This window comes from Periplaneta americana, chromosome 2 (genome assembly GCF_040183065.1).
Source record: "Periplaneta americana isolate PAMFEO1 chromosome 2, P.americana_PAMFEO1_priV1, whole genome shotgun sequence".
In the NCBI taxonomy this organism is placed as follows: Eukaryota; Metazoa; Arthropoda; class Insecta; order Blattodea; family Blattidae; genus Periplaneta; species Periplaneta americana.
In genome coordinates, this window is record NC_091118.1 from 159,731,687 (window position 1) to 159,751,023 (window position 19,337).

The following is a 19,337-nucleotide window of genomic DNA, read 5'->3' on the forward strand; positions in this document are numbered from 1 at the left end:
CTTCAGTCAAAGTTGACTTTAGTTTGAGACAAATTAATCTCAGATTAGACTTTATACAACACAAAATTCCAAGTTCAGCAGAAACAAGGAACAATTTAACCTCTGATCTAAGATTAAATGGTTTATACAATCGGCCCTTAGTCACTTAGTACTTTTTATGTTGTCGTTCTCCAAGGCCTAGGCTTACATTTTATCGTAATTTCCACCAATATCATAATTATAATATCTTTCTTTAATCTTTTGTTGTTATTATTGTCTTTTTTATAGTTTCATTACACTAATTTCTCTTTGTCGGTTTTTTTCTTTTGCATCTCACAATTTTTCTAATTTTTCAAAATTAACTCCCTTTATTTCTATCTCGTAGCATTTGACACAGACTCGACTTTCATAGAATATTTTCGCGTCAGTATCTACCTGTCCATTATTACGTTTAAATTGCAGGGACATGTTATTTATAATATAATAGTCTAGTCAAAACACTCCATGATAAAAGGTTTAAACTGGCCACATGTGTTTCACATGCTACGTAATATCATGAAATATGAACTGAATCTGGAGAACACTTACAGCATATTTATGGTTTCCAATGAAACTTTTCTCCAATAAATGGTAAACTCTTACGGAGTAACATAAAAGGTTTTTCGTCTCCTATCTGCTATTACTAAGTAGAATTCTGGAGCTTTTCCATAACACTCGCGATCATCAAAACTTCACCCCAATGTTTTCTCCCAGTCTTATTCCTTTTTTTCTGGAGAATATGGCTACCCGTTAGACTATCTCCGGAGACAAAGTTGTATAAAGATTTCTGTTTTCTTCTTTTTATATTCCGCCTGAATCCAAGTTACTAACCTTGGTTTTATTGGACTATAGGAGAAGAAAACTTTGTAAAATTTTATTGTGTGTCAATATCCCTTCGTCCATTTACTTTGCTATAAAAAGAACTTGCACTGTGATCTTCCTCGCTTAGACTTCACGGCGTTTCGTCAATTAACTTTTCTTATTTAACATTCAAACTGTTACAATTTTAAAACGTTTATTACGCAACAATATTATAAGCTGCAGTTAAGCAAAAATTCTAAAGTGAGGTAAATAAAATAATAATAATCATTTACTGATGCTGATACAAATACTGTTTCTAGCATACAAAAGGAGATTTACCTTTCTATCATGAGGATTAGAAATAGGCCCAATCCATGTTCTGTAAACATCTGGTTTGAGGAATGGCTCTAATTTCTGCTCAAGACGATATAATTCTTATATTAATAATTATTATCCTCACTTAACATTAATGAATGATTTATGGTTTTAAAAAGGAGGTGTACAAATTACGTTTGCAAACTTTTGTCTAACAGAAAAATTGACTCTTAAGAATATTTCCTGCGTTTTTATACTATAATATAATTCAGTCTTCCTCAAACTTTTCTGAAGTGGGGACCACTTCTTTAAGTCAGAACAGTTCCGCGGACCACCTTACTCTTGTTCCCTTCGAAAGCAAATTTATCATTTATGTAGCATATTTTAATACCAGTATACTTACATTTTAATGTAGAAAATAATTAATTAAAATTAATTTAATTCAATTAATTTTATATCAATATTAACTAATTAAGTAAATGTTAATAGAAGAAAATTTCTTATATCGTCATTTGCAAAAACAGAAATAAAAAAATGAATGCAGAAATATGCCCGATTTTCAACAAGTATAGATGCAATTTTGCATGTTCTATTATTGGTGTACGACGTACAGTACGTGACTATTTGAATGTGCAGACTGGGTATCAGAAAAACTATTAAGGAAGTCATAAATACATGAAAAGTTTTGGTACTTTGGTCCTGTTATGAATTCGGGTGGTCCCTAGCTGGGTAACAGGCACAGCGCCAGATTTGCACGGAAAAGATGGCGAGAAACACCACGTTCATAGTGCTTTAAATCCCTCTTTTATTGCTTAGAGTAGAGTGGGAAGGCGATAGACGGATAGGTTAAATAAATTTCATAAAATGTCAGCACTGGGAGAAAAAGTGAAAGGCGATTGCCATATGTCATTTACAAACTCTGAGATTTTCAGCTATAGTGTGATATGCAATTCGATTGAATTTTATTTTTCTTCTGTCTTTTTTGAAGACATCGAGGACCACAGGTGGTCCGCGGACCATAGTTTGAGAAACGCTTATATAATTAATCGTATTTAATTTTGTAATGTACGCTGTTTCATATTTGTATTATTATCTCAATGTGCTTAATGTAAACTTACCCTATATAATTTTATTTTTACGTTTCCAAGAACACTCTCGCTATTTTTACGTTTCCAAGAACATTCTCGCTATAGCTTTTTCGGGAGTGAGATAATTATAAACTATATAATTTCAAATTTTATGTAAAACAACTCAATAAACATTTCAGCCATACTCCACTCGGTCTATCTTGAAATGGAAACAGACAGGATCCTACCCTAAAAATCTCAAGTTAGAAGGATATGCAGGGAGAGTCATGCTATCAGTTTTTTTTCGATTATTGAGATCAGTTGCTAGTGGAATTTCTGGAGAGTGGACAAATGATCAATTCCCAACGCTATACAGGCATTCGCGGGCATCTTTAACAAATAAACGCTCAGGGATTTTGACAAGGCGAGTGATTTTACTCCGTGACAATGCTCGACTTCACACTGCCAGATCAATAAGGGACGAGTTGCAAAAGTTTCACTGGGAAACGCTACCACGTCCCCCTCACTTCCCAGACTTCCACGTGGTTTCTTTATTTTGGAAGATTTGAAGAAAAGCCTGAATGGATCCACATTTACACCGGACGAAGAGGTGTAAAATGCTGATAAACAATGGTTCACCTCCATTCTATGAAGGTGCTATCCGTCACCTGGAGTCACAGTGAAAAAAATGTGTTAACAACCGTGACAAGTACTAAACAGCAAGTTTAATTTCTTGTTTTTTATTGGGGATGGCCGGGTTCCACTTGAATGACTTAATATACTGTAAGTTATCGAATAAAATCAGGAGAAACGGAAGCTATCAAACGAAACCTGTCCTTAGGCTTCTGACATGGAAAGTTGTTATTCTAGTCTTTCAGTAAATGGTGCGCCGATCTGGGTTTGGATGACGTTTACATTTGTATTCAGCGTACATCGTTTACAACAACACCCGGTAGCTGCGACCAATCAGCTCGCAGAGGGCGGCCGATGATGACTCCTGTCTCCAACAAGAGGGAAGAAAGCTGCTCGTGATAGATCGTAAATGTGCGGAGTGTCAAACCCCCACAAGGAAGCTTTTAAAACATCTTAATCTCTTGCACTTGCCTTCACGTCACGTATTCTCCAAAACCCAAACAGCAAGGAATTATGAGGGGAGGGGGATAAGTAGGAGGAGTCGTTTGAGTGAGGTGAGACGAAAATACCCCAAAACACACGAAGCTCCCTTTTCAGAGATGTCACTCTGCGAAAATTGGATTCTATCCTTCATTCTTTCCTTTCATCCATGAGATACTCGTGCCTATTTATCTTACCAAACGCACTAATTTATTATGTGACATGTGACAAACACAAGTTGAACGTATGGGAAAATGTATGACTGAAGATTTAGAACTGTGATGTTCGGAGTATCCGTAATGGTTAAGGCCCTGATACGATGTTATATGGAGCCCAAGGACTTGAGTTCGAATCCTGCATGTATGGTTGTCCGCCGTCAGTGCGATATTCTGTTGCCTATTACCTTAGAATTTCAGCGTCACGCAAATCACATGTCACGTGTTTATTATGAAAAATTGGTATTGTCATAGCGTTTAACCCTGACATGAGTAAAATAATAATGAAAGGGATACTAAAAAATTGAATACTGCATGATGAAATATCTGCATCAAACAAGAAGAGTGAATTAAATAGATATGGATACACACAAAATATATTATCAATTCTAGAGAGAGTTTCGAACGAAAATACGAAACGCCCGACAAGAAAGTGTCATCAGTAGACTTCGTGGAATTGCCACGAGAATCGCAAGGTTTACTGCGCTCGCGGTATAGACTGTATGAGAAGGGGCCGTGCAACGGATGGAGTATGTCTCTGATGTAAACACTGAGCAGTATACTGCGGTTACAGTAAAACCTGTATCCTGCATTCAAGAAATATAATGAATGATCACTGAAGTAGGAAATGTCTAAACATGTAAATACACAATTATTTTGTAGTGAGATATATTAACTCTTAAAATTTAATGTAAAAGAGCCTATGCTCACATCATCCTTGAATAAGTGCATTGCAGTGAAGAGTTACGTACATTTTGAGCGACTGCAAAGTGAACCTCCTCCGATGGTCACTCAAACAGTTTTTATATTGGGAAGATGTACGTTCAACAACACACGATGTAGCCTAATAGGTGCATATTTGAAGAACGGGAAGTCACTACTTTTTAGTACACCAACTTCAGACGTCTTGTCGTGACCTGATAGTACATCATGTATAATACGAAGTTGTGAATAGGCAGAATTTTTAGCAATAATGTTTCTCAGCTTACATTTCACTTTTTCTGAAATTAGTGAATTGTTATTTTGGATAACGGTTTGTGATACTTTATACACTATATTAAGGACGTCTGAGAGTTGTAGTTTAGACGATTCTAACAGGGTGATGTTTTTGGACACGATTTTAAAATTAGAATCAATGAACAGAATATATTCCAATAGCTGTTCAGAAGGCAATGATTTTACAGCTGCAACAGCGGAACTGTCTGTGCTATCCAATGCATCAATTAACCCCATTATTTTGCCGTAATATTCTGCATAATAATTAACAGCATCCAACCACGTTTTCCAACGGGTCAAGACTGGCTACGGGGGTAAGGGTATTCCAGGGGCAATTGTTTGGAACAGCAACTCTCATTGTAGTATGTTTGATTGAATTCTTGTCTGCACTGAACAGATGTTAAGCTTTGACTATTCCAACCACAGTAATGCAAAAACAAGTGCTTACATAGATATACATTAGCTGTAGCTGCTCTATCTATTCAGACCGGTCACAACTCTTAACATGAACTGCTTATACTGCGAGACCGGGAGGTCGCTCACCTCTTCTATACTACCGTACATCGGCAACCTGATTGCATGCTGCGTGTGGCAATTCAACGAAGTCCAGTCATCAGAAACGAATTTAAACATAAAAGTCTAATGATTAATAACGTTGATGACTTCTCTTGATGATAAATATTGTCATAGTTACTAATGATTATTACGATTTCTGATGATCATAAAAATGATGATGATAATGAAGAAGAAGAAGAAGAAGAAGATTCTTAGTGAAATAGTGGAAAGGAATGAAAATACCCCGAGATAGCTTTGTAACATACTGCCTCTGTTCACATATAAATTCAACTTTCGAATTCAAATAGGCATAACGATTCTTAAAGCTGATAAAATATAAGTAAATAGTAAGAATATTAATGTATTATTTAGGATGGTGGTGATAATGATGATGTTGGTTCTCAAAGAGAGATCGTTGCTAAAAATTACCTGTTAGAGAGCTGGAAGTGAAGGCTTCTGTCCACGGCGCCGAACACTTTGAGGCATTACATAGAACTCCACATCGAAAAACGTCAGCCTGTTGAGGAAACAAAACGTTACATTTATTAGTAAATATATTTATTAACACGAATAGTTCATGATATACAATAGTAACTTATATAGCTTACGTGCACGTATACACGTAGGCCTACCTACGGGGCCTATATAAGTAGACAGGATTTTTCAAAAGTTTAACACATAGACCTAATTATTATTAACATTGAATGAAGGGATTTTGAAGAAACGCTCAGACAAGGAAAACCTTGTATTTAGAAAGGAATATTTATTATTGAAAAAAATTGCGGTTAGTGCGGGTTATGACATCATCGAGAACATTTTAAAATGAAACTCCATAGTTTTTTAACAGCTGAAAGAATAGGGCCTATATTTTACGTGGGCTACGTAATGTATTTGTACAGCAGCATTATGGTTAGACGTAGACTGTGCTTACTATGGTAACAATTTTACTATTGCCATAATATTTTGTTATTGTTTATGCAAGCCATAACCGTAGGCCTAGTGATTATTCTGCGATTGGTTGAAAGCCAAACCAAGATACGCTACAAAATATAGACTACTCCCTAAAATATTTAATTATAACTAACGTTTTTATATTATATCAGGTCTATGTCGATTCAAATCAGTGCAATATAATTAGCCGTTATGCCAGATTAAAATAAACTTAATGTACCTACCTATACCTAAATTAATGTGTAGCCTACTTGATCTTTTTTGTTCACCACGTGCGTAGTGATACAATAGTACGGTTCTTGGCTTGGATAGATAATCCCTGTGTTATGAAAGCAGTTTCATTCTTCTTTTTCATAACGGAAAATGAGAGAATTATGATTATGATGATGATGATGATGATGATGATGATGATGATGATGATGATGATGATGATGATGATAGGATTTGGTGACAAGGCGTACACAACACGAGGTATATGCACACACTTTAAAGAAACTCGTCCAAATCATCCACCTATTTCTCGGTTCATTCTGAGTAGAATAGAAGCGAAATTCAGAGAATATGGACATGTCAGAAATATAAAAAGATCATTATCCTGTCAACGCGGGAAAACGAAGTCGTGAGCTAATTGCGGATGACTAGTGCATTATACACGAACGTTGATACAGGCCATTCGTTATCTCGTGAAACCAACTTGCGAGTGAGGGGAAAAAGAAAGTGGTCCAGGAAGCTTTCTTCCCTCGCTAAGCTTCCGCTTGCAGCTAGCTAGCAAACTAATATCCACTATAAGATTCTTACTATGGTATATAAATCTGTAATTTAACCACGAACTAATGACGACAAACTTACAGTTGCGACCTGCTTCTCGTCTCTTTTCCGCACATTATCTAGTGTACTTAAACCGTAGAATTTGTAAATACAATTATAGCAAATGCCTTTAGAAAACAAAAAGTTCAACTTGTAGGCTTGGGTGCTTATTCAATTATCTTATTTAGTACGTTTTTTAATAATACCGTAAGAAAAACTGTAAACAACGATATTCACAATGTGATAACGAAACTGAATTGCTACAAAAAGCGTTAAAATATAAGATAAGAAAGTATATACAGATCTAATTTCCATGACACACACTTTTTGAAGATGCGGTCATAAAATAATGCTCGCTACTAGTCAAACATGTAACTTTGCCCCACTTGTTTATTTCTAAAGTGTGGACGTCCTTGATCGCCGGGGATTTATCCCCCTTTTCGTATGACCCCACAAACGATGTCTTCTTTGATAGTCTGCCACAGGTACGCCATTCTGCGGTGTGAAGTCAAGAGACTAGAGACAGACTTACTACCTCAACAGCGAGAAGAACTGTTAAACGATTTATTACCTTCAAGATGGCACCATAAACACTGATTATATCCACGTTAGCAAAGCAATAACACAGCCACTCACTATATATAATGGTCAAACATTTTTAGAGAGAAGGAGGTGGGAAAGAGAGGATCTTAAAACATACATCTTCAATGTGTTAGAAGGAACACGAGAACACGTTAAAGAATTATGTCATTTTTATGTGGTTATTTGATGTTGATAAATAACCAATTATGATAATTTTATGAACTTTGTTTAAGGGTAATTCAATATTGTTACCTTTATTCCCTCTCTCCGTTTACAGCTTTCAAGTGATTTTTTAGCAACTGCTGTTTTCTGTCCTTACATTGAATTTGATGTTGTGTAAGTCTATCAGAAAAAGATAAATATTTTATGGACGTTCACGATAAACATTAAATGGCCTCACAGGTCTGTTAGTAGTATATCTAAGGGTGCTATGCATAGACTTTTCGCTAGCCCGCGCTATGAGCGTGCTAAACTAGCCCCGGCTATTGAATGATTACTTGTACAGGATTCATATCATATCATATCGCTAACACTGGTTTATGAATACGAAAAAAGTTAGTTCGCTGATCATCCACCGGAAGCCCGCACTAAGAATGTCTATGAATATGGCTCTAAGACTCTGGCATCAACGTCATGTAGTATTTTGTTGTCACCTTCTATCTAAAATTTTAAAAGTAAATAATTTATTATGATAACGACACTAAAAAATCTATGTAGCTATAATACAGCGCACACTGTAGCTGTCAATTATTATAACATAAGATCTACAATATTCTCAACAATTAGAGAGAATATCATCGAAATGATAGCCGTCCGAATTTTGGATTTAAAATATCGGCATCCTAATCAATTCAAATGAACAAAAAAGAAAATGTAAATTAATGTTAAAAAAAATACATAATGAAATTTTAAAAAAGAATATTCTGCGACAAGATGTGGTGGCTATTAAAGCGATAAAAATTTATTGAAAATAAATAATATACATTGAATATTATAAAGATGAATAGAGATGGTGATTGATGATGTTCAGTGAAGATTTTAAAGTGGTTGATGCAATTGTCTGAAGAGTCTTATCAGGAACCTTAAATTTTCTGAGGATCTCCAATGTAAATTTGGGAATTGTTCCTCTCGCACCAAACATAATAAGTTGTTAAGTTCTTAACTCTTAAATTGGCAAAACATCATTTCTCACACTAGTTTATTAAACCGTGTCGGATTGTAAAGAAAACAACTATCGCAATGTCCTTACCTATTTGTTATATTGGAAAATAGATGTCGCTGGTATCGTTCGATCAGTTACCAAGTTCTTGCATTACATTTTGTGCGATTTTTGCTATGCTATAAAAGAGGTAACTAAAAAACGAAAATTTCGAGTTACCTAGTTCTTGCATTCACACGACGATATGTTGTACAATAATAATAATAATAATAATAATAATAATAATAATAATAATAATAATAATAATAAATTTAGCTTCCCTTATGAAAAGGTTGCCAGATTTGACAAAGCGTATTACACATAATTTGGAAACACACCTAAAAGGTAAAATGATATACATTTGAAACAGTTAGGGAATCGAATATGCAAAATGTCAGAAAAATTTACACCTAAGAAGCGTTTGTGCTCATTTACAGTTAAGAAGGGGGGATATCATCAGATAGGTTAGAATGAATTGAATGCCATAAACCGCAAGAAAAATAATAGTACGGATTGATTGGCATTGATATCTAAACCAATCAACAGCCATCGGTTAAGATAACTTGAAATTTCCATTATCACTCCCATACAAATGATTTCTCAATATCTGAACCGATCTTTTGAGGGCACTAATGGCTATTTCCTTCACAATGCTGTGTGTTAGGCCCAGGTTTTTACATTTGTTGGCAAAGAAGTAGGGTATGGTACCTCGTGCTCCCACCACCAGACCTATTATATCAATGTGGGACAGGCTATATTTATCTTTATAGAACGGGATTGTTGGTTCATAGATCCGTTTCTTTTCACTGTCCACCTCATGCGGTTGATCTGCATGTGTCTCAAATCTGATGTTGGGATCGAGAATGCATGCCGAGTTGTTCTTAATGGCAATGATATCAATTCGCCGAACACTTCCTTGCGTGGCTAGTCCCTGCACCTCTTGATGGACCGTAAACCCTACTTCCTTCAGCGTCGCGACCAGCATAGAACGGACAGCATGGTGACGGATGTTGCGAAGGGCCTCACTATTGGGGCAGAAGCCAAGGATATGGGGAAGAGTTTCAATCTCGCTGAGACAGCACCCACAGCGGGTACCATCCCGACTTCTACCTGGTACAGCTCGGACCTATAATAATTTTTCACTATCTGACCTTCCAAGGCTTGCCTATAGACAAAGAATAACACACAATTTACAATAATGGCTGTACATGAATGGGCACGTGAAAAAAAAAAATATATATATAGGCCTATAGATAAAAATTTAAGATAAAATACAGATTTTCAATCACAAATATATATATATATATATATATATATATATATATATATATATATATATATATGGAAATTTCAAGTTATCTTAACCGATGGCTGTTGATTGGTTTAGATATCAATGCCAATCAATCCGTACTATTATTTTTCTCGCGGTTTATGGCATTCAATTCATTCTAACCTATCTGATGATATCCCCCCTTCTTAACTGTAAATGAGCACAAACGCTTCTTAGGTGTAAATTTTTCTGACATTTTGCATATTCGATTCCCTAACTGTTTCAAATGTATATCATTTTACCTTTTAGGTGTGTTTCCAAATTATGTGTAATACGCTTTGTCAAATCTGGCAACCTTTTCATAAGGGAAGCTAAATTTATTATTATTATTATATATATATATATATATATATATGAAGAATTAAGATGTGGAGTGTTTACCGTATAAGTTAGGTGACATTTTAATTTTCCTACCATTTTTTCTATTGTTCTATTAAAATTATAGCATATAGCCTATTAGCCTGTTGTATCCTATAGGATACATAGCCAATTTAAGGATTAAATCACTAATAAAAATTTCTATATGAGCTACAGAAGAATAAGCAATTAAACACGTAAATCAGTTTGCCGTATACAAATTAAACTTACAATAACACCATAAACTAATCTATTATTACTATTTAAAATCGTCCACACCCTCTTACCTAGCATCTCGTTTTGTTTACCTTTCACTATCTCGAATCCGGAACATGTACTTTCTCTCTATTCCTCTGCACAGAACATCCTTATACTCATCATCTATCAGCATATCGTTTCCAAGTCTCTGGAATTTTCTCTCTGACCAAGTCAGAGATTGACAGACAATATCAAAATTTAAATTTAAATTAAAGAATCACATTATAATTCATGGAACTGCATGTTAAACACCTGTCAGGTTGCGCAACTTCGGCTTAACAAATAACATATAATAAATATTGTAACTATGCTGTTGTCAGTAGGCCTATTATCCTTAATATGTAATGTATTTAGTATTAACTTTTATTATTATTATTATTATTATTATTATATTATTATTATCATCATCATTATCATTGCTTTTTTTTTCTTGTATTATCATAATAAGATCTCTATAATGTTCTTTGGCTCTGTTAACTCTCTATAGGGCTTTAATTTAATTTTTATTATTTTTGTTAGTGTTTGTATTTTTTGTATTTATTTGTACTATCTGGCGGGATGGAAGAGAAGACCTTATGGCTTTAATTTATTTTACTTGGTTATTTAACGACGCTGTATCAACTACGAGATTATTTAGTGTCGATGGGATTGGTGATAGCGATATGAGGACGCGGATTCGCCATAGATTACCTGACATTTTTCTTATGGTTGGGGAAAACCTCGGAAAAAACCCAACCAGGTAATCAGCCCAAGCGGGAATCGAACACGCGCCCGAACGCAACTCCGGATCGGCAGGTAAGCGCCTTAGCCGACTGAGCTATGCCGGTAGCTCTTATGGCCTTAATCTGTCAGATTAAATAAATAAATAAATAATTAAATTATAAACTAATCTAATAGGAATGCAAACATAAGATTAAGTAAATACAGAGAAAACAAGGAAAATAAAATTATAAATACACGCAGTAAACCATATACACCAAATTTCAATGTATTAAAAACTACATTAAGCTACATAAAATTTAATGCGCATTATGTCCTTTCCAACTGTGGCTGGTTAGATGAGTTGGTAGAGCAACTGGCATGGAATGGAAAGTCCTGGGTTCAATTCCGAGTGGTGACAGGATTTTTTTTTTTGTTGCCAAAACTTCCAGAACGGCCACAAAGTTCAATGAGTCCTTTTATCAATTGAGAACCTGGTCTTTCCCAGGGGTAAAGGGCAGTCGGAATGTGGTGTCGGCCATACCATCTCATTCTAGTGCCGAGATCAAGAAAACATCGTTTTTGTATCATTATTATTGTATTATATTAGGCCTAGGCTTAATATTTTCTCTATAAAGCAACCACTATAATTGATGAGTGAATAAACTTGTATTTTTTTAACCGGATAGCCTATTGTGAGGCTAAGACGATGATCTAAATCTAATGAAGCCCTTTATTAAATGCTTAAAAGAATTCATATTACATACAGAGCCAAGCACTTGACTCTTTCTGTGCATCGTCCGCTAAAATATAGCGCTTTTATTAACAAAGAGATATTAAGTTCATAAGAATTTCAAAATTCATACCAGTCTCTTCCGACTGTACATTATTAAAAAACTTAGAGAGATATATTTCACCTAAATATTGCGACGTTGAAGCCATGAAGGGGCGCATAGAAGTACTGTATTCAGAGCGCCGTATGTATTTTTCATTTCGAGATACAGCTGCTTTGCATTCTACCTTCAGCATTAATATCATAGTACTACGGCCTGCGAAGCTTTACCATTAGCTGGTATTACGAGAGTCACATGTAAATTGAATTTCTGCTACCCTTACGGCACATTTCCCACTTACCCCCATAACCAAAACATTTTCCACCCCCCATTCCACCCCATCATACATGGGAATGCTGTTAGGCAAACGGAAATTGAATATTTTCTCTACGTCATCATCCCTCACGAACATACCACCCCCTACTGGTTTAGGGGTTGTATATGCATATTGTGTCATATACGGTAGGTAGGTAACCCCTTCTCTGTCGTGTTTATTGGGTTGGGGTCGTGATTACTTCAAAAGCAAAGCGAGTTACTGGCAGCCCCCCTTGGTCTCAGGAGTGGTTTTTCTTGTAGTGAAGGAGAAAGTGTAGATAACTTGGCTACGAACCAGGAAGAATAACCGAGGGAACGGATTTCTGTTGTAGATGTTACAAAGCCTCACTGTTTGGTCTTCGTGGCTCAGTCAGACAGATGAAGGCTATTTATCAGTCTGGAACTCGAAATGCGCTGAATTCTGTGACAATTATTGGATGAAATTGGAAATTATTTTAGAAATATTCAATTAAAAACTTATCTCAGACTATTAGCCATCAACCAACCAGATAATCTAGTCACTCAGTTACATCACAGCAGGGTTTAAGCACAGTCTAGTATATACAGTCACGAAGCTTGAGTATATGAGGGTACTGAAAACAATAGACTGTGCAGGTACTATTTCGTATTGTCTGTAATGAGGCGATAGTAGCGATCCTAATGGTTAGCAACTATCTATGGATGCATATTTACTACATATTGAGCTTCGTGACTGTATATACTAGATTGTGGTTTAAGCCACAGTCGCATTTGTCGCATTTTGTTACTCGACTTCTAAAAATGCAACAAATTTTGAAATGTGCAAAATTGCGACAACCACATTGAACTTCAGAAACGAAGAAGATAATGAAGAAAATAAAATTAGAGATATGCCTCAACTAATCTAAATTTAAATGAAATAGGCCTATTAATGGCATAGGCAATGTTCATAAAAGTATTGAGCAATAGATATTCAAGGATTGATTTCAAAGAGTTGGTGTAATTCATGTAAATTAAGTGAACAATTTATTCTAATTGATTTATATAATTCCATCGCATACTGTAAATTGTGAGCGAGGATTAAGTTGCATGAATCGTGTAAAAACTAGAATTGAAAACCGCCTTTCAATAAAAAGAGCACTCTGCTAACAATAAATCTTGAAGGCCTACTAGTAAAGAATTTCAATGTTTAGAGTGCCCATAAAATAACGTATTTTAATGTGATGTAAATTCAGCAGTAATTGATTCTAAACATACCTACGACTAATGATTTACTTACATAAGTATATCTAGAGTGTGATAAGATGGATTGAAAGTAATAAAACTCCAAGAAACAAATTACATAATTTTATGTTTCTGCATACTTTACTAATTTTATCTTTCTGCACAATTATTTATAGTATTGCACAAGCATTTCGCAATTTGCACAAATATAATTTTCCATTTGTGCATTTCTGCGACAATTATTTATTTTCTAGCTTAAATCCTGCATCACAGTCATTATAATCGGTGCAGACAAATATTCAGCTCAGTCACTGTCAGACCAATATAGCCTAGTCAATCAACATGTAAATACCCTATAATCACTCATTCAGTCAATCATTACTTGAGGTTGGCCTACTCATTCTTTCATACAATATAGACTACTCCCTTCAGTCAGTAATTAATTCGCACAGACACTTTTCATTAGCCACTCATACTTCACACAATCATGCACTCAACTACTCCACACAACCACTCATTCCTACACATACTCAGTCCCTCACAAAGTCGCTTATTTCTCCACACAGTCATTTTCTCACACAGTCACTCATTGATTTATATACTTAATTCATCACACACTCAGTCACTCACTCTACACACAGCCACTTCTTCCATCACACAGTCACTCATTCCCTTACATAGTTACTCATTCAGACAGTCTCTCACATTTTCAGACATTCATTCATTCCTTCACATTCTCATTCAATAAATAATTTCTTTGTACACACATTTCCTAATCAGCCACTCTTCCCTCACACAATCACTCATTCAGTCAGTCGTTCATTCTTTCACAATCACTTATTCCTTCACACACTCACTCATTACTTTACACACTCATTCAGACAATCATTCCTTCATACATTCATTTCCTAACACAGCCACTCATTCCCTCACAAAGTCACCCATTCAGTCAGTCACTTATTCCTTCACATACTCATTCAGTCAGTCAATCATTCCTTGATACACCCATTCTCTAATACAGCCACTCATTTCTTCACACATTCAATCAGTCAATCATTCCTTGATACATCCATTCTCTAATACAGCCACTCACTCCTTCACACATTCAGCCAGTCAATCATTCCTTGATACAGCCATTCTCTAATACAGCCACTCATTCCTTCACACATTCAACCAGTCAATCATTCCTTATTACATCTATTCTCTAATACAGCCACTCATTCCTTCACACATTAAACCAGTCAATCATTCTTTGATACATCCATTCTCTAATACAGCCACTCATTTCTTCACACACTCATTCAGTCAGTCAATAATTCCTTGATACACCCATTCTCTAATACAGCCACTCATTCCTTCTCACATTCAATCAGTCAATCATTCCTTCATATGCCTACATTCATTCCCTAACATAGCCACTTAATACTTCACACACTCATTCAGTCAGCCAATCATTCTTTGATACATCCATTCTCTAATACAGCCACTCATTCCTTCACACATTCAACCAGTCAATCATTACTTGATACATCCATTCTCTAATACAGCCACTCATTCCTTCACACATTCAATCAGTCAATCATTCCTTGATACATCCATTCTCTAACACAGCCACTCACTCCTTCACACATTCAGTCAGCCAATCATTCTTTGATACATCCATTCTCTAATACAGCCACTCATTTCTTCACACATTCGATCAGTCAATCATTCCTTGATACATCCATTCTCTAATACAGCCACTCATTCCTTCACACATTCAACCAGTCAATCATTCCTTGATACATCCATTCTCTAATACAGCCACTCATTTCTTCACACATTCAGTCAATCATTCCTTGATACATCTATTCTCTAATACAGCCACTCATTCCTTCACACATTCATCCAGTCAATCATTCCTTGATGCATCCATTCTCTCATACAGCCACTCATTCCTTCACACATTCAATCAGTCAATCATTCCTCGATGCATCCATTCTCTAATACAGCCACTCATTCCTTCACACATTTAACCAGTCAATCATTCCTTGATACATATATTCTCTAATACAGCCACTCATTCCTTCACACATTAAACCAGTCAATCATTCTTTGATACATCCATTCTCTAATACAGCCACTCATTTCTTCACACACTCATTCAGTCAGTCAATAATTCCTTGATACACCCATTCTCTAATACAGCCACTCATTCCTTCACACATTCAATCAGTCAATAATTCCTTCATATTCCTACATTTATTCCCACTCAATACTTCACACACTCATTCAGTCAGTCATCATTCCTTGATACATCCATTCTCTAATACAATCACTCATTCCTTTACACATTCAATCAGTCAATCATTCCTTGATACATCTATTCTCTAATACAGCCACTCATTCCTTCACACATTCAATCAGTCAATAATTCCTTCATATGCCTACATTTATTCCCACTCAATACTTCACACACTCATTCAGTCAGTCATCATTCCTTGATACATCCATTCTCTAATACAATCACTCATTCCTTTACATATTCAATCAGTCAATCATTCCTTGATACATCTATTCTCTAATACAGCCACTCATTCCTTCACACATTCAATCAGTCAATAATTCCTTCATATTCCTACATTTATTCCCACTCAGTACTTCACACACTCATTCAGTCAGTCATCATTCCTTGATACATCCATTCTCTAATACAATCACTCATTCCTTTACACATTCAATCAGTCAATCATTCCTTGATACATCTATTCTCTAATACAGCCACTCATTCCTTCACACATTCAATCAGTCAATAATTCCTTCATATTCCTACATTTATTCCCACTCAGTACTTCACACACTCATTCAGTCAGTCATCATTCCTTGATACATCCATTCCCTAATACAATCACTCATTCCTTTACACATTCAATCAGTCAATCATTCCTTGATACATCCATTCTCCAATACAGCCACTCATTCCTTCACACATTCAACCAGTCAATCATTCCTTGACACATATATTCTCTAATACAGCCACTCATTCCTTCACACATTCAACCAGTCAATCATTCCTTGATACAGCCATTCTCTAATACAGCCACTCATTCCTTCACACATTCAATCAATCATTCCTTGATACATTTATTCTCTAATACAGCCACTCATTCCTTCACACATTCCATCAGTCAATAATTCCTTCATATGACTGCATTTATTCCCTAACATAGCCACTTAATACTTCACAGACTCATTCAGTCAGCCAATCATTCCATGATACATCCATACTCTAATACAGCCACTCATTCCTTCTCACATTCAATCAGTCAATCATTCCTTTATATGCCTATACTTATTCCTTAACATAGCCACTCAATACTTCACACACTCATTCAGTCAGTAAATCATTCCTTCATACACTCATTTCCAAACACAGCCACTCATTCCCTCAAATAGTCACTCAGTCGCCCATTCCTTCACACATTTATTCGCTCACTCATTCATTGAGATAGACACTCACATACTCAGTAAGGTTCTCTTTTAATCAGACATTTATTCAGTCAGCCAATCAATTAATAAACTCTCCATAGAAATTAACATATAAGAAATTCTAACAAACATTAAGTCTGTAAGAGTTATGAAGTTGGGAAGTGGATTTTCTTCTTCTTCTTTTTCTTCTTCTTCTTCAGAATTTATAATTTCTCACATCGTTACTTCACTATCATCAGCATGTTGACATCTTACTCATAATAGCTTTCACAGCTTGAAATGAACTACTGACAAGGAGACAGTGGCAAATTTGTCTTCTTAATATTACAAGGGCTATATTAAAAGACCATGCATGATTAATATAGCCTATGGAATAATGGATGGACTAAGGATGGCAGGAATAGCAGAAGTGAAAATAGAAAATATGTCTTCCAGCCACGTTGTCCTCACAGAATCTGCTGTTGGGAAGACGTCAGTTGACTGTGACTGGGTTTGTTTCATGTAGGCGGCATCCCTATGCTACACGGTTCCAATCACTAGTGGACATAAGTGATTATTGTAGTGTGGCGTTGGCGGTAGGATGCAACTGGGGATTGAATTAGAATTCTCATTTCCTCTTAATGCACACCCACACCGTCCCGATCTCTTCCTCCCATTGTCCGTTATGCCACTGCCACGTGTATCACATTAATTTGACATACAAGAAGGGGGATCAAATACAATGTGTGATTACTTCAAAATAGACGCTTTATTCTAGTCTCCTAATGTTAAACAAGCGTTGTCTTTTCTCTGCAGGTTTAGCTGACGTGGCATCGATCTCTACCCAAATGCAGATTCTTAAGACATAGCGGTAGACTATTAACAGTTGTAACAGAAAGTATATTAGGATTAGTAGAAGTCTAATATAAACTTTTAGTAGTAAAAGCAGAAATGTTAGTATGTAAGTCAGTGAGACAGACAGGTGAAGGTACTGGACCTACCTATATTTTGATCTCTGAACTAGAATGGGGATGATGTAAGCCTGTCAGCACCCATTTCGACTCTCTTCAATATTGGTAAAGAGCCGTTACGTAATTTCATGGGATACTAAGCCGAATCTGAAGCCAATATCTAGACATAAAGAAATTAAAAATTATTTCTTTGATTCGGCTTAAACGAATTTTTCAGTCAGTACTATGAGGTCACAAAGTGGGCGCACTCCCATGTATTCTTATTTCTTTTACTTTGTAAAAGTTAAATGTGAATGTTGGTACCGTGCCTATATATCCATATCAATCAACCTTACACATCACAGTGTCGTGATAGTAGTAGTTGTGATAGTACTAGTAGTAGACCTAGTAGTATTAGTAGGGCCTAGTAGTAGTAGTAGTAGTAGTAGTAGTAGTAGTAGTAGTAGTAGTAGTAGTAGTAGTAGTAGTAGTAGTAGTAGTAGCAGTATTAGTAGTAGTAGCAGCAGTAGTCTAGTAGTAGTAGTAGAAGATCTAGTAGTAGTAGTAGTTGTAGTACTTAAATAAAAAGTAAAGATTAAATAAAATAAAAAAGTAAAACCCGAATTTCTTTAGTGATAATAATGTTAATAATATAATTAGGATTAAAAAACCTACATCATTAATTATGAAATAAGGATGGAATGGGATTTCATCAATATTTCAGTAGTAGGCCTAGTAGTAGTAGTAGTAGTAGTAGTAGACCAAATAATAGTAGTAGTAGTAGCAGTAGTAGTAGTAGTAGTAGTAGTAGTAGTAGATCTAGTAGTAGTAGTCGTAGTCGTAGTAGTAGTAGTAGTAGTAGTAGTAGTAGTAGTAGTAGTAGTAGTAGTAGTAGTAGTAGTAGTAGTAGTAGTAGTAGTAGTAGTAGTAGTAGTAGTAGTAGTAGTAGTAGTAGTAGTAGCGGCCGGGTAGCTCAGTTGGTAGAACAGCTGGCTACGGACTGGAAGGTCCGAGGTTCGATCCCAGGTGGTGTCAGGATTTTTTCTCGTTGCCGAACTTTCAGAACGGCCCCGAGGTTCACTCAACCTCCTATAAAATTGAGTACCGGGTCCTTCCCGGGGGTAAAAGGCGGTCAGAGCGTGGTGCCGACCACACCACCTCATTCTAGTGCCGAGGTCATGGAAAGCATGGGGCTCTACCTCCATGCCCCTCAAGTACCTTCATGGCATGTTACGGGGATACCTTTACCTTTTTTACCTTTAGTAGTAGTAGTAGTGGTAGAAGACCTAGTAGTAGTAGTAGTAGCCTAGTAGTAGTAGTATAAGAC

General features: G+C 35.9%; 1 protein-coding gene across 6 annotated transcripts in view; it reads right to left on the reverse strand.

Annotated features, from left to right (window-relative positions):
* LOC138694719 (homeobox protein Hox-D9-like) overlaps nucleotides 1-19,337 on the reverse strand; it is a 738,702-nt gene that overhangs the window by 185,734 nt on the left and 533,631 nt on the right. For all 6 annotated transcript variants that reach the window (XR_011331001.1, XM_069818709.1, XM_069818708.1 and 3 more), the window contains exon 5: nucleotides 5,510-5,597. The gene's annotated coding sequence lies outside the window, so the exon portion shown is untranslated. The remainder of the gene's footprint in view (nucleotides 1-5,509; nucleotides 5,598-19,337) is intronic.